The 13,685-nt window shown below is 39.9% G+C and overlaps 1 protein-coding gene across 3 annotated transcripts in view; it reads left to right on the forward strand.

Annotated features, from left to right (window-relative positions):
* nos1apa (nitric oxide synthase 1 (neuronal) adaptor protein a) overlaps positions 1-13,685 on the forward strand; it is a 209,744-nt gene that overhangs the window by 139,849 nt on the left and 56,210 nt on the right. The window lies entirely within an intron of this gene.

Raw genomic sequence — 13,685 nt, forward strand, 5'->3', positions numbered from 1 at the left:
ACAAGACACCATTGTTCGTTAACACTTAAATATTTTTTTTTTATCACTTTGATACTTTTAATGAGACGTCGGGACATTTTCCAGTCATGTTTGTGGCAACAAAACTGGATATTTTAGATGAGGCATCAAAATAATTGGGTTGCAGGCACTTGACTTGACTGGAATTTACAGCTTTTAAAGTGTCATGTTAATATTTTGAGGCTTACTTTATTGCAGCACATCTTACATTCAATGTCATGAAAGAAGGGCATAATAATAAAGAATGGCAGCATCCTGGTGGCCCACAGATTTAGGCACTAACCATATATTGTAACATACTCGGTTCCATTGTCCAGAAATAAAAAATTTTTTGAAAACTTAAGGTTAAATGATTTTGGGCATAAATGTAATTTATTGATATTAGAATTGGGGGTCAGGGTAAAAGAGAAAAGAAAAAAGATCCAGAAAAGGACCGCCATAAAATACTGTATATTTGTGCAACAAAATCCAAAGTCAGTCAGGTGAAGGCTTTGACATCTGGCAGGACATCAAATATCTGTTCAGTCCGTCCAGATCAGGCTGACCTCTGGGTGTAAGAGTGGATGTCCAAAGTTTACATAAGTCGGTTTCGTGTCTTTGAGGTTCTCCTATTTACATTCCTTAAAGCTTGAAATGAAACACTTTTTTCACTTTGATATAAATATTCATGCCTTTATCAACCACCAGTAAAATCAAGTTAACACCAAGTCTGTGTAATGTATGGCATGAGTATAGAAATAGCTCCAGCTCCTTCTATTTTAAAGCTGTCATCAGCATGTTGGCAGCTGAGTTCCAACAGTGCTACACCATTCATACAGTGGATGTGTATGTGTGTCTTGGGCCTCATAGTGTTAGATATTTAATACAGCTCCGTCTGCTGCTCTCTTGCCTGTGGAAACCCACCTCCAGCCGTCTGTTTACAACCAGAGAAATGCTCTCTGGTCTGTCTGGAGGTGTGTGAGCACGGCTGTCTGGCGCAGCAGCGTCATAGCTGCAGTTTATTGTGATTTCCAATCGGATGCAGAGGTGTAATTGTGTTTCTGATCGAGGCAGCAGAGGGAGGACGACGCTGCTTGATGAGGGCAGAGAGAGAGTGCAGGGTGATGTTTATTACACTGCTCTTTGGCTTGAAACCTTGGGCTCTGTGTCAAGTTGGCAACGATGGTGTATCATAATCATTTTATTCTGTTTTTATTTATTACTTCCCACCGGCTGGCCTTGCTGAGGGAAGCAGGAGAGTAGTGGACGAAGAAAGAGGGAGGACTTGGACCGGCTCCATGTGTTGTTTTGTGCCCAGCAAAATATTTTTCTTCAATATGGCATTTTATGTTGAAATATCTTTTATGATTGTTTTTCTTCCATGTTTCATCCATTCAGGGAAATTATTGCTTTTTGTAGTTTCAAGATTCAACCTCGTCTCCCGAAAGGAAAATATCCACTGTTAATGTTTTTCACTTGGTTTATCAATGAAATTACAATAATCACTCCAGGCAACTAAGGTATTATTAACATTTTTATGTCGATCAGCCAACACCTCTCCCTTTGTGCAAACAATATATTTGTATATTTAACGAATCCCCAGACATCAATACCCCCACTGCTAACATTAATTAACCGTTTGTTCATTTTCAGGATTTTCAATCAACTGGCAAAAAAGTGAGTTGATGCCCAACCACCCAAATATCACTGAGCAATATCTGCAAACCATTCCTTTCAAAATAGCCTTCAACAGCTTCACATATCTTGGAATTATGATCTTTTAAGATCTACTGGTGAATTGGCAGAAAAACATAGCTCAGCTTAAGAAAAATATGGAGTTTTGGAAAACCCTTCCTATCTTTATGGCTGGAAAAATCAATGCTATCAAAATGGTAGTTCTTCCAAGATTTCTTTATATTTTTCAGGCAATTCCATGATGTATTCCTCTTTCTTACTTTAAGCAACTAGACTCGATCATGTTGCCCTTTCTATGGAGCTACAAAACTGTAAGAATAATGAAAAAACATCTCATCAAATCAAAAAATGAAGGAGGTTTTGGCCTGCCACACTTTAAATCTTACAACTGGGATGCCCACTAAAACATTATATCCTCAAGTGATTGCCCTGCTTGGTTATCATTGGACAAGCCCTCTGTGATAAAACCTCTCTCCTCGCCCTTCTTAATAATCCGTTAATTACAGGAAAATCGTTTTGTAATTAAAAATACTCTCAAAAACTGGAAACAAATAAAATCATACATAAAAGCACCGATAGCCCAATATATGAAAACCATGCTTTCCTCCCCAGCTTAATATGACCGCGTCTTCACAGAATGGAAGATCAAGGCCATCAGAGACCTAGGTGCTTTGTACATAAATGGCCACTTTATGTCGTTTGAGCAACTCCAATGCACATATAATATCCCGGCCTCTAATTTCTACAGATACATGCAAATCCGAGATTATGTAAGCAAAAGGGTTTCTAACTTGGAGGAAATATGTCCCCATAATTCACTTAACGCTAAAAAATCTGATCCACAGGATAAGGGGGCAGTTTCTAATTTTTATTTCACAGTACAAAGACACATGGATGCCAATACAACTGGACTTGAACTTGATCTGGGGGTGGAGATAGATGACCAGTTGTGGGAGGAATGTCTCGAAAGTTTGCATAAATGTTCAATCAACCCCAAACATAATCTGATACGGGTCAAAACAATACCATGGTTATACTACTCTAAAGCCAGATTGCATAAGATTTTTCCTGACATGTCGCATCTTTGTAGCAGGTGTAAAGGGGTAGAGGGATCATTGACCTTCATTTTGGACATGTCAAAAACTGTAGAATTACTGGGAAAATGTGTTTCTGTGTTTCTCTCAGACTTTTAAGAAACCCTGGTAACCTAATCCTCTTGTTGCGGTCTTAGGTGTCATGAGTGTCTTACCAATGGGAAACATATATGAAACCCAGGCTGTTTCAGTAGGTATGGTGATGCCAAAAAAACTCTAAATACAGAGTGAGACTGTACTCCAAAATATGAAATGTGAATTCATATATAATATATAGTGTCCAATATTGGAGTCATTAGTTTTACATTCTTCTGACTGTATGCACATCTGCATTTTTGGCAGAGCCGTTCATATTGTATTGAAAATGCTTTTAAATGAAGTTTTAAAAAACAACAAAAACAAAACATTTTTATGTTGAGGAAGCTCATTCACAATCTTTCCTTAACAGGGTGTTCTAGTAGCTTAATGGTCTGAATATGCATCAAATGAAGTGGTTATTGATTGTCTAACTGTGTCTAACTTTTGTACTTTTCTGACAATGATGCCCACTTACGCAGCCATTGGTCATGTATGCAGAGCTGCAAAAGGAAGCAGGGTTTGAGCTTCCCTTTTAAACTTGCAATAGACACCATTTTAGCTTAACGTATCATTCTGAAGTAAATACTGATTACACAGTGTAATGACTGAAAGAGACTAGCTATGTTTCAATAAAATGTCAAGCGAATTTTAAGCAAACTTTTAAAAGTTCGCAAAAAAACAAAGAAATCCAAATGCGAATCAGGGGCGTTTCTGTAAACTGTTTTGAGCGAATGAACTCGGCTATGTAAAGCCTAATTTTGTCAAAGGATGACGCGGTGTAGGCTACGTGGCTACATCATGCGTGGATGTGGAAGTAAATAAAGACTAGAGGTAAACAAACCAGGAGACAAAATGGAGAGAGGTCTTCAGGAATTACTTTCAATAGGGCAAGTTGTAATTGTTCTTGCATGTCAGTTAGCATCGGCCATGTTGCATCCGGAGACGACGAAGACAGCCATGTGAGTTGAATGTTAGCTACGTCAACTTTAATCCGGCAAATCTGTTTCCATCTAACATTTTACGAGTTGAATCTGATTTGCAAAAGACAAAAAGCACCTCAAGCGATCGTACAAACTTTTTTGCGAATTAGAGGAAGAATTTTTTCGAATTCTGCCTTTTCCATAAAATTTCTGATGCGATATTCTACATGCACATCACAATGCTTTATGGAAAGACAGCTAATGACACCATCTGGGTATAGATTGGTTCCCTAGAAGTCTCTGCTCTTTGAACTGCCATCAGACTGATTTTTTTTCCTGCATAATGAAGGTTTAGTTACAGCACAAGCCATTGTGTAACCAAAAAAAGAAGAGATATTAATGGTGGACCGACTGAATAACTGTGGAAACTCTATACTGCAAAAGAGGAGCCAAGAGTGACTAAAAAAAAAAAAAAGGGTGAACAGACAGGCAGTCACTCAATGGAGAGCACGGGTGTTGTGCCAAAGCCTGCTCCCCATTTGATGTGTTTCCTCTTACAATCGGGACTTGAGATGGGTCAAAACCGGCATTCTTTCTATGACATTAGTAAAAAAAAAACTGCCTACTTACTAATACAATTGTGTGTTTTCCTCTGCCTTTTCATAGCACTGTGAATGGGCTCAAATTAGGATTCTTATGGTTGTTTTTTGCTTTGTAGTCAGGCTGCCAGCAATAGCCATGTTGTTATACTGTCTTTGCAACAGCAACAGCAACAGTAATACCACAGGGAAACTCTAGTGGGGAGAGAAAGTTTAGACCACAACCCGAACCATGTTACTATCACCTGTTACAATTAACCTCTTTACCTGTGGAACAGGTGTTTTTGGAGCATTCCACAAATTTCCCAGTCTTTTGTTGCTCCTGTCCCAACTTGTTTCCCAAATTCAGAATAAGCAGTTAGTTATAAAAATCAATGAAGTTGATGAGTTAAAACATTAAATATATTTTCTTTGGACTGTTTTCAGTAATACGTCGAAAAGGATAAGAGAAATGGTCACATTCTGCTTTATTTAGATTTGACACACACCCCAACCTTTTTGGAAAAGGGGTTGAACACCAAAATTAACAGAACAAAAATATGATTACAACAATCATGACTGGTGGTTTCAAACAAGTGGCCTTCTCTGTAGTCAGAAATAAACAATAGGATTCATCAGTGGGCAAAAAAGAAGCTGTGGCCTGAAAAGTTGCCAACTTTTTGTGCAAAGTTGCAGCATTAGCCAAACTCGTTTCAGCCAAGCAATTATCATCAGGGAGCATATTTGCCAGCACAAGCAAGCTTGCATTATTTATGCTCCCTTCTGGTCAGATGGTCACAGGTACCAAAACTAATTCATGGGAAAAGTTTTTTAGTCCTTCATGTTCTTTTTCACCTTGCCACTAAAAGTGTCAAATACTCCCATTTGCAGCAAAAGCCCTGATCTGTAGTTAACTCTGGGTAATTAGGTGGCTTCTCAAGCAGTGTCAATTAATGGTAAATAATTAAACAGACAAGCTGTTAGGCAACACTCCAGGCCAGAGTTTATGAAAGTTTTCATCAGCACCCAAATGAGAACGTTATGTCACCTTAGGCTCCAACATACCTGTTAACTTACCACATGGAGACTCAGCGGAGCATTTTGGGTCCTAACTCAGAGTTACAAAACCAAGCTATTCATCTGTTTTACAGTCCTTGGGTCCCATTAACGTTAGAGTTATGCGACTTTTCATTACAGGCCCTGATTGAAAGCAACACAGCATGAAATCACTGAGACAACGAGCTCTCAGCGACGACCTCTATTCTCAGGTCATTGGAGGAAGTGTGTGTGTTACAGTTTGTGTTGCTGCTCCTTCATGTACATGAACTTCTTCAACACATTTGTCACTCTTAACTGCTTGACGGATTAAATGGGAATGTGCAGGGACAAGTGGGGGAAGGTAACATTGAATAAGATGTGCGTGCAATTACGTTGGTGCACATGTGTATGCATTTTTATTACACGACTGTGTGTGTATTTCCTCGGAGCAGAGGGATTTGATTCACTACAGGGTTTCTCTGGAAGCTCATGAAAGGGAAAGCAGCCTGCGAGTGTTAAAGTTCATTCTCTTCCTGTCAGCTCCCGTTAGACTGACAAATCCCTCGGCGCCCTGCGTTCAAACGATCCCGGAGGACTCAGGGAGCACACATCAATCCTACCCTGGGCTTTGTGGCCATGAGGTTGAGTCGGCACGTTTACTTTCAAAGGGCTTGCATCAGAAAAAGTATTACTAAAAGACAAATTGGACAGACAAAAGTCACAGTTTAGAGATAACTGCGTTTTACACATTTCCAGAGGCTGCACTTGTGTTTTCGGCAGAGACAAATGCTCATTGGTGGTTTCAATAAAAAGTGAGAGCCGTGCAGAATAAAAGAAAAAAGAAAACTATCAGACTGTGCATGAAACAAATTGTCTAGATGATTTCGAATCCTAAAACAGAATCCCTCTCAATCATATGTTTATAAGCTCTGTTCAGAAAAGAGGTCAGTGCAGTATTTTAAGTAAGTTGAAGATGGAGAGAGAAGGGGAATGTGTGCGTGTGTTCAGATGTGCATGTTTGCTTTAAAGTGAGGCTGTACAACACAAGCTTTGATAGAGGTTTTGCCTCTGGCCCACTCTCAGATGCTGTCAGGCAGGTGTAAACACTCTGATCCATGAGTGTAGCCCTACAGGCAGCACTCCACTGAAAGGCCCCTCTCGTACCATCATTAATGCGCCTCCATTATTTTAGTTGAAATGACAAGCACGACCTTACATGGATGGATTACTGATGGGACACGACGGGCACTGGCCAAGGGGCCACAGAGGTCAGAAGGCCCCTGGGCAAGATCCTCTGTTTGATGAGACTGTTGAAAGTCAGTGAGTAGTTAGTTTACAAGGGGTCGGCTGTAAATAAAATGTGAAAGTTGTCTTCTTTCTTATACAATTACAGGATCATACATTTTTTTTTTTTTTGTTTTGCTATAATATTACAGCTGTAATAATAATAATAATAATAATAATAATAATAATAATCAACTTCATATATAGTACTTTTCAAAAACAGGTTTACAAAGTGCGTCACAAGCCTAAAAACCAAAAATACACAGCTCAGTTACAGAATTATATGCAGGAAGAAATTAACACAAAATATTAACATAAATAAAAGACGTTAGAGTAAGAGCATAAACAAGAAATTACACAAATTAAAGGCCATTTTATAAGAATAAGTTTTAAAGGAGGATACTGGGGTAGCTTGCCTGATTCTCAACAGAAGATTATTCCACACTTGTGGAGGCCTTACAACAAATGCCCTGCCACCTTCCGTCTGAAGCCTCGCCCTGGGTACTGATAGTAGCAGCTGATCTGCAGATCTAAGGAACGAGCAGGAGAATACAAGGTTACAAGGTCATTGATATAACCAGGAGCAAGGCCAACCAGTGATTTTAAAATGATCAATACAATTTTAAAATCAGTTCCAATAACCAGGGGTAATCAGTGCAATGAGGCAAGAACAGGAGAAATGTGATCATATTTTAATGTGAACCCTAGCAGCGGTATTTTGCGTAAGTTGGAGGTGGCTGATTGATTTCGGTATGCTGTTCAGCATGCTGGGACTACAATGCAATTAAAATGCAGCACAATTAGCAGAGATTTTGGCCTGTCAAAAATATGTTCACCTCTCTGAAAGCTTTTTGTTTAGACACTAGAATGCAGAAAAAATCCTTGTTAACTGTTTCAGTGTTTATTGTTCAAGTGTAAAATATTCTGCCTTCTTTACATAAGTATCTTATCTATTTTCCTACAATATTTTTATATTGTATATTTTATTGTACATGCTGTAGTATTTGCTGTAGTATTATCTCTGGAGTCAGTGTGGACCTGCAGCTGCAGAACCTGAGCCTTTTCGTTCATTTGTATAATATCACTGAAATCAGCAGAATGAAAGATACATTTTGCACGTGTGGTCCTACATAGGAGGAAGGCGGTCTTTTTACACCTCTGTGCCTATGTCTCATAATCTGTCCATGCAGCCCATGTGTCATTCTTTGCTCAAACATCCAGTTTGTACAAAACCCTGATTTTGGACAAACCTGAGTTCACACAACTGAGAATAGTTGTGTATTATTTATTTGATTGTGTCAATATGAATTGTATTTGAGTAATCGATATGCAAATGGCAGCACGGCGGCGCAGTTGTTTGGGCTGTTGCCCCACAGCAAGAAGGACCAGTCAAGACCTGGCTGGGGCAGAGCTTTTCTGTGCGGAGTTTGCATGTTTTCCCCGTGTCTGCGTGGGTTCTCTCCAAGTACTCCGTACTTCCTCCCACAATCCAAAGACATGAAAAAAAAGTAAGGTTAATCCAGTATGTTAAATTGTCCGTAGGTGTGATTGTGAGCGTGAATGGTTGTTTGTCCCTTTATGTCAGCCCTGTGATGAACTGACGACTTATCCAGGGTGTACCCCGCCATCACCCAATGTCAGCTGGGATAGTCTCCAGCCCCCCTGACCCTGAAAAGGATAAACAGTTTCAGATAATGAATGGATGTATATGCAAAGAGAAAACATAAAAATTCTAGGGATGCACTGCATCACTATAGAACACCTTCCAAACATGAGCGTGTTAGTGTGAAAATATGAATGTCCTCGCTGTTACAGCTTAGGTTGTCATTGCCTTTATCCAGTGAGACTGTAAACAACCTGGATGCAGCTTTCACACCTAAGATTACTCACCTGGCCTTAGGGCAAGTGATGATGATGTGAAGACAGAGTAGGAGGTGTGAAGAGGATGTGAAGTCAAACATAAAATGGTAGAAATCACTGTTTTCCTGTTTGTGTGACTCGGAAATGGATGCTTCAACGGCCATTACACGGCTGTCCTTTTAGAATAGCTGCAGTTGCAGGAAGATTGAGAAAACACTTTGCAGTGAAATAGGAGACATCTAGTGTCCAACACATTTGCATGTTCTTAGACTTTTAGACAGAAATGTCATTAAACGCAGATTTTTCATACATGTTTTTTGAAGTCAGGGAAAAGATCTTTTAAAGTTCACTCTGGTCACAACCGCCCCAAAGCCTCTGGTCTAGAGTCTCCCCATTTACTCTCCATCCTTTTATCCACAGCTAACAACAACATCCACTTCTCCTCTGCCTAAACTCTCCAACCTCTTTTCCTCAGGGACACACACACCCACTCACACTCACACCTGGCCTTTTTTCTGGGCCTCGACAGGACAGAGACGTATTGTTTCAAGACTCTTTACACACAAGCAGGTAATAAAAAGCCAGCCTTCAACTTCCACTGACTGTAAACTCTGTGGGTTGAACCATCTATATGGGAGAGATGGCATCAAAGTTTATCCCTGCTGGGGTTGCTGCTCTTGATAGCCTTGCTGTCTGATGGTTTGATTTCTAAGCATTAGCATTACAGCATCCTTCTTGCCCAGCTCAGTCACCAGAATAAAATGTTGACACAGTACAATTCTGTAAATCACGTTTGCTCATATATATTGCTCATATATTATTTGGAAGAGTTGGTGGTTTCACACTGCGCCTTGCACATGGGAATATTTTCCTAGGAGTTGTCAGCTGATAACAAACCACAAGGAGTCTTGCCCAGTAAAAAGTGTAAAACAATGCTCTTTTGACCTTAAGCAGACTTGAGTCAGTCCAGGACTGATCAGGATTTTTGCAAGTTTGAATGAGCCTGACCTTCGTTTTCATGAAAGTCAACACAAATATGTCAAGGGACTGGTTGAAATGGTTGCCAAATGATCATACGCATTTTTGCTTCCGCACATGGGCTTGTTTCTCCCCTTTCTTTTTCTCTTTTGGTACCTCCATCACTTGACTTTCCACTCCATTAGGCTGAGTTTTGTGCTGACATTTAATATCTTTTTCCAAAATTGACTGTATACATGCCATCAGTGTTTGTGACAATTATGAGGCACTCAATTTCTCTACTGAGACCCAGACTTACAACCTTCTTTTAGGGCCTGAAAAAACTAGTAGGCATGCAAATATGTTCGAAGCAATTAGGCAGTCACAAATTTTCCAAGCTCAACATCTTGTTTCAACACAAATTACATCTTATTACAAATGACATTTCTTTGTGCCTTGAGCTCAGGATTTAGTTGAAAAGAAAGCTTTCATTTAAACAAGCATACTTTAACAGTTTAATTTTCAGTCTCTCAGACAAATTCACACCTGTTAATTCCCAAGTACACACACACGGCTGCTGTGACAGTAAGGGAGATCTGGGGAACTTAAAACATAGTTACTTATCCCTAAATTATGGTTATCCCTAAATTATGATTAAAATAAGCCCAGATCCAAGAGTGTATATTCATGGATTTCACAGACCCACTCACAGGATATTGGAAATCCTCTTAGCAAACTATAAGCTGGAGAATAAAGGGCATTAGGAGGCTGTGAAGTCATAAAAAAGGATATTTTCTATTAAAGACTAATGTCTCGCTCACCAGAAGATGTATAAATGAAAGTACCACTTTTCTATCCACTATTGCTGCTCTATAGCTTCCAGCCACCAATGGTAGCACTGAACGCTCCACTGCAGAACAGCACCCATGACATAAAATGTTTGTATTGACTTAACAGGAAAGTATGAATAATGCTTTTTGTTACTTTACAGCTTATACACCGACTGATCGGCAACAACATTCAAAGGACTAACGGGTGAAATGAATAATATGGATTAAATGTTCTGCTGAGAAACCTTGGGTCCTGGCCTTCATGTGGGTGCCACTTGACATGCACCACCCATCCAAACACTGTTACAGAACAAGTACATGAATATTATGGCAAGGGTACTTCCCGATCGCAGTGGGTCGGTGCACAGAACCAACAGTAATCAAAGGATCCAGTTCCAGACACCACTGGACACTCTTAGAGGTCTTCTGTCCAAACTTCGTAACATCAGAGCCAAATCTGATCCATGGTGGGACCTCCATGGATTTGACTTACTCTGGCATATCTCACAGATGCTCTATCTGATTGGGATCTGGGGAACTTGGAGGCCAAGTCAACACCTTGAGCTCTTTGTCACATTCCTCGGGTCATTGCTGAGCAGTTAATGCAGTGTTGTAGGGCGCATTCTCCTGCTGGGGTGGATCATTGCCATCAGGGAGTGCCATTGCCATGAGGGTCACCTTTGGATAGATGGTGTGAGTCAAGTGGCATCCATGAAAGCCAGGACCCAAGGTTTCCCAGAAGAACTTTGCATTTTATTCATATGATTTCAAACAATCCTATGAGTTCATACTTCCAAACATCCTCACTTTTATCTGAAATTGTATGAGAAGATCTGTGACTTAAATCTTGAAGTTCTTGAAAATATTTATGCAGGACTGTGACATGCAGTATGTGGTTCTGGATTGGTGCTGATTAAACCTCCAAATACTTGAATGCCCTGACTCAAACAACAGTAGGGCCAGCCATCCTAAAGGTCAAGCCCATATGATAGCTTACCAGATCACAGTCCTGTTACAAGGGCCCAGTGCCCTGCTGTTTTTCTATTACAGCAGCTAGTTAACTGGATTCACCTGGCATTCCTGGTCTCAAACAGACACTGATTAGACACCCTAGACTCAAAACCAACAGGATTCTCAGCACTAAGGACACCCAGCAAGAACAACAGCTTTAATTACATGGACATTAAAATTAATGCCAGCAACTGTGTGACCTAATGGCATCATTAAGAATTAACGAGGTAACCATTAGCTGTGGAAACAAGAATGGCATTTAGAATAACTTGGACAACAACAATGGCTGTGGGGAAAGAGCAACAAAGGCAGCTAATGCAGAGGCACAGGAAAAAAATTGTTGCACAGGTGCAGATATTGTTTAACAAGCTCTCTTAATCTGGCCTCTAGACACATGCTTTAAAAAACAGGCCACCTGATGTTGGTGTTAAAATTGAAATATTTGTGGTCAGTAGCAGATTGTTAATGAATGTTGTCGGATGTATTCAATTTATTTGTGATTTTTTTGAAAATATACTGTAATTTTTGTTCTTTCAGACCTTTGCTCTTAGCAAGTTTACTGTTGTTTGAATTATTTAAAAAACAACCTCAAAACATTAAGAAAAACAGGCGTTTCTTGGTGATGTACATTAACTTCCACAGTCCAAGAGATCTTGATCTCGATGAGACCTAGTTAAATAAAGGTTATACATATGATCTTCAGAGTATTGTTCCTTTCGGTATTCCCCTGGAAAAGGTCGACAAAGATCACAAATTGTATTGAGAATTTTGCGATTTTGATTTCTTTGTTGTATGTTTGACAATAGAGTTCTCCTGATGTCTGAGAGTGCAGTCATTGGTGTACAGTGTGAACAGGAGGGGCCTGAGCACACAGCTGTGGGGGGCTCCTGTGTTGAGCACCAAAGTAGAGGAGGTGTGATTGCCAATCTGGACTGTCTGGGGTCTGTTAGTGAGGAAGTCTAAGGCAATCAGTTTCATTGAGAAGATGGAATTGAACGCTGAGCTGGATGTTGTTATTTTTAAGATGAAAAGGTGTGAAGACTGAGTGGAGGGCAGTGGGTTCATCACTACAAGCATCTCAGCTGAAATATTGATTATAGTAAGGTGGTTTTATTTTGATGCATGTAAGCATCCTAACAGGGTTAGAATATTCCTGCTGAGCTGTGACTACAGTATGGAAAACCTTCCTGACATATTCCCATGTTAAACATAATATATTATGGGCACAAGTTGATGTCACAAATCTCAAGGTTTGCTGCCATCACTGAGATCATTATTTGTTTCCCCTGTATAAATTGTAAGTCACTATTACAGTGTCACACTTGCTGGGGGAATATTCTTTTAACTGTTTTATTCATAGAAACAGGAAAACTTAACCCAAAGCTCAGTTTGAACATGCAGTATTCACATGAAAAAATCCTTTCTACTACTTTTACTCCCATATAATGAATGTTACAGTTGATGGTTGGATCTGATCTCACAGACAGTGCCACCGTAGACTGATCTCTGGGGATTTTTCTCAAGAGCCCTTGATAAAGTTACAAATCTGTAGCAAAGGCTGTCAGCAGTTAAGGAAGCCAGACGCTGTCTAACCTCATGATGTTTTATTACCTCTGCATACACTATGTGTGCCTGTGTTTGTGTGTGTGTGGGGGAGGTGACAGTCTGTTTGACAGGCAGAGAGCAGCTAGTGTAATCACAGCTGGAGGAAGAGAAGTAAAGACTTCCTCCATCCCATGTCATCTATCTTTCGTTGTCCTTTCTGTCTCCCGTTCTTTTTCGAACTCTCTTTTTCTTCCCTGGTCTCTTCCTCACCTCTATACCTCGGTGAGTATAACCAAAGGCTAAAAGATAAACGGAGATTCCAGCTGCCTGCTAAGAACCTGAATTAGCATGTGTATGTGTGGGAATTAGATGGTAATAGCAGAACTTCCCTCTGGCAAGCCAGACTCCAGCCATTATCATGAGGAATTTCAGTGGTAGGCCGTTTTTCTTCATCCTCTTTAACTCCCTGCTCGGTTTGAATATTCGACTCTGCTGTCTTCTGTAATTGGCTTTGACTGTGGTAAACACGTTTAGGATTCAAAAGATTGTTTTTTCTCATTCAGTACAGTAAACACAGTACAGAGAGGCTTCAACTATGTTTGAATATGCAAGTCCTCACTCCTCAAACTGCTTACTGTGTGTTGGATAGTGTGTGAAAGAGAGTGCGTGGGCATATTTGTAAGCAGTCATTTTGGATTCAACACTTCAGTTTTGTCTCTCAAACTGAAAATTGATCGTTGAGGATAATTTCAATCCATCCATCATCTAAGTTAATGTGCTCATCTGTCCAGCATGTCA

This window comes from Pagrus major, chromosome 11 (assembly GCF_040436345.1).
Source record: "Pagrus major chromosome 11, Pma_NU_1.0".
Classification (NCBI taxonomy): domain Eukaryota; kingdom Metazoa; phylum Chordata; class Actinopteri; order Spariformes; family Sparidae; genus Pagrus; species Pagrus major.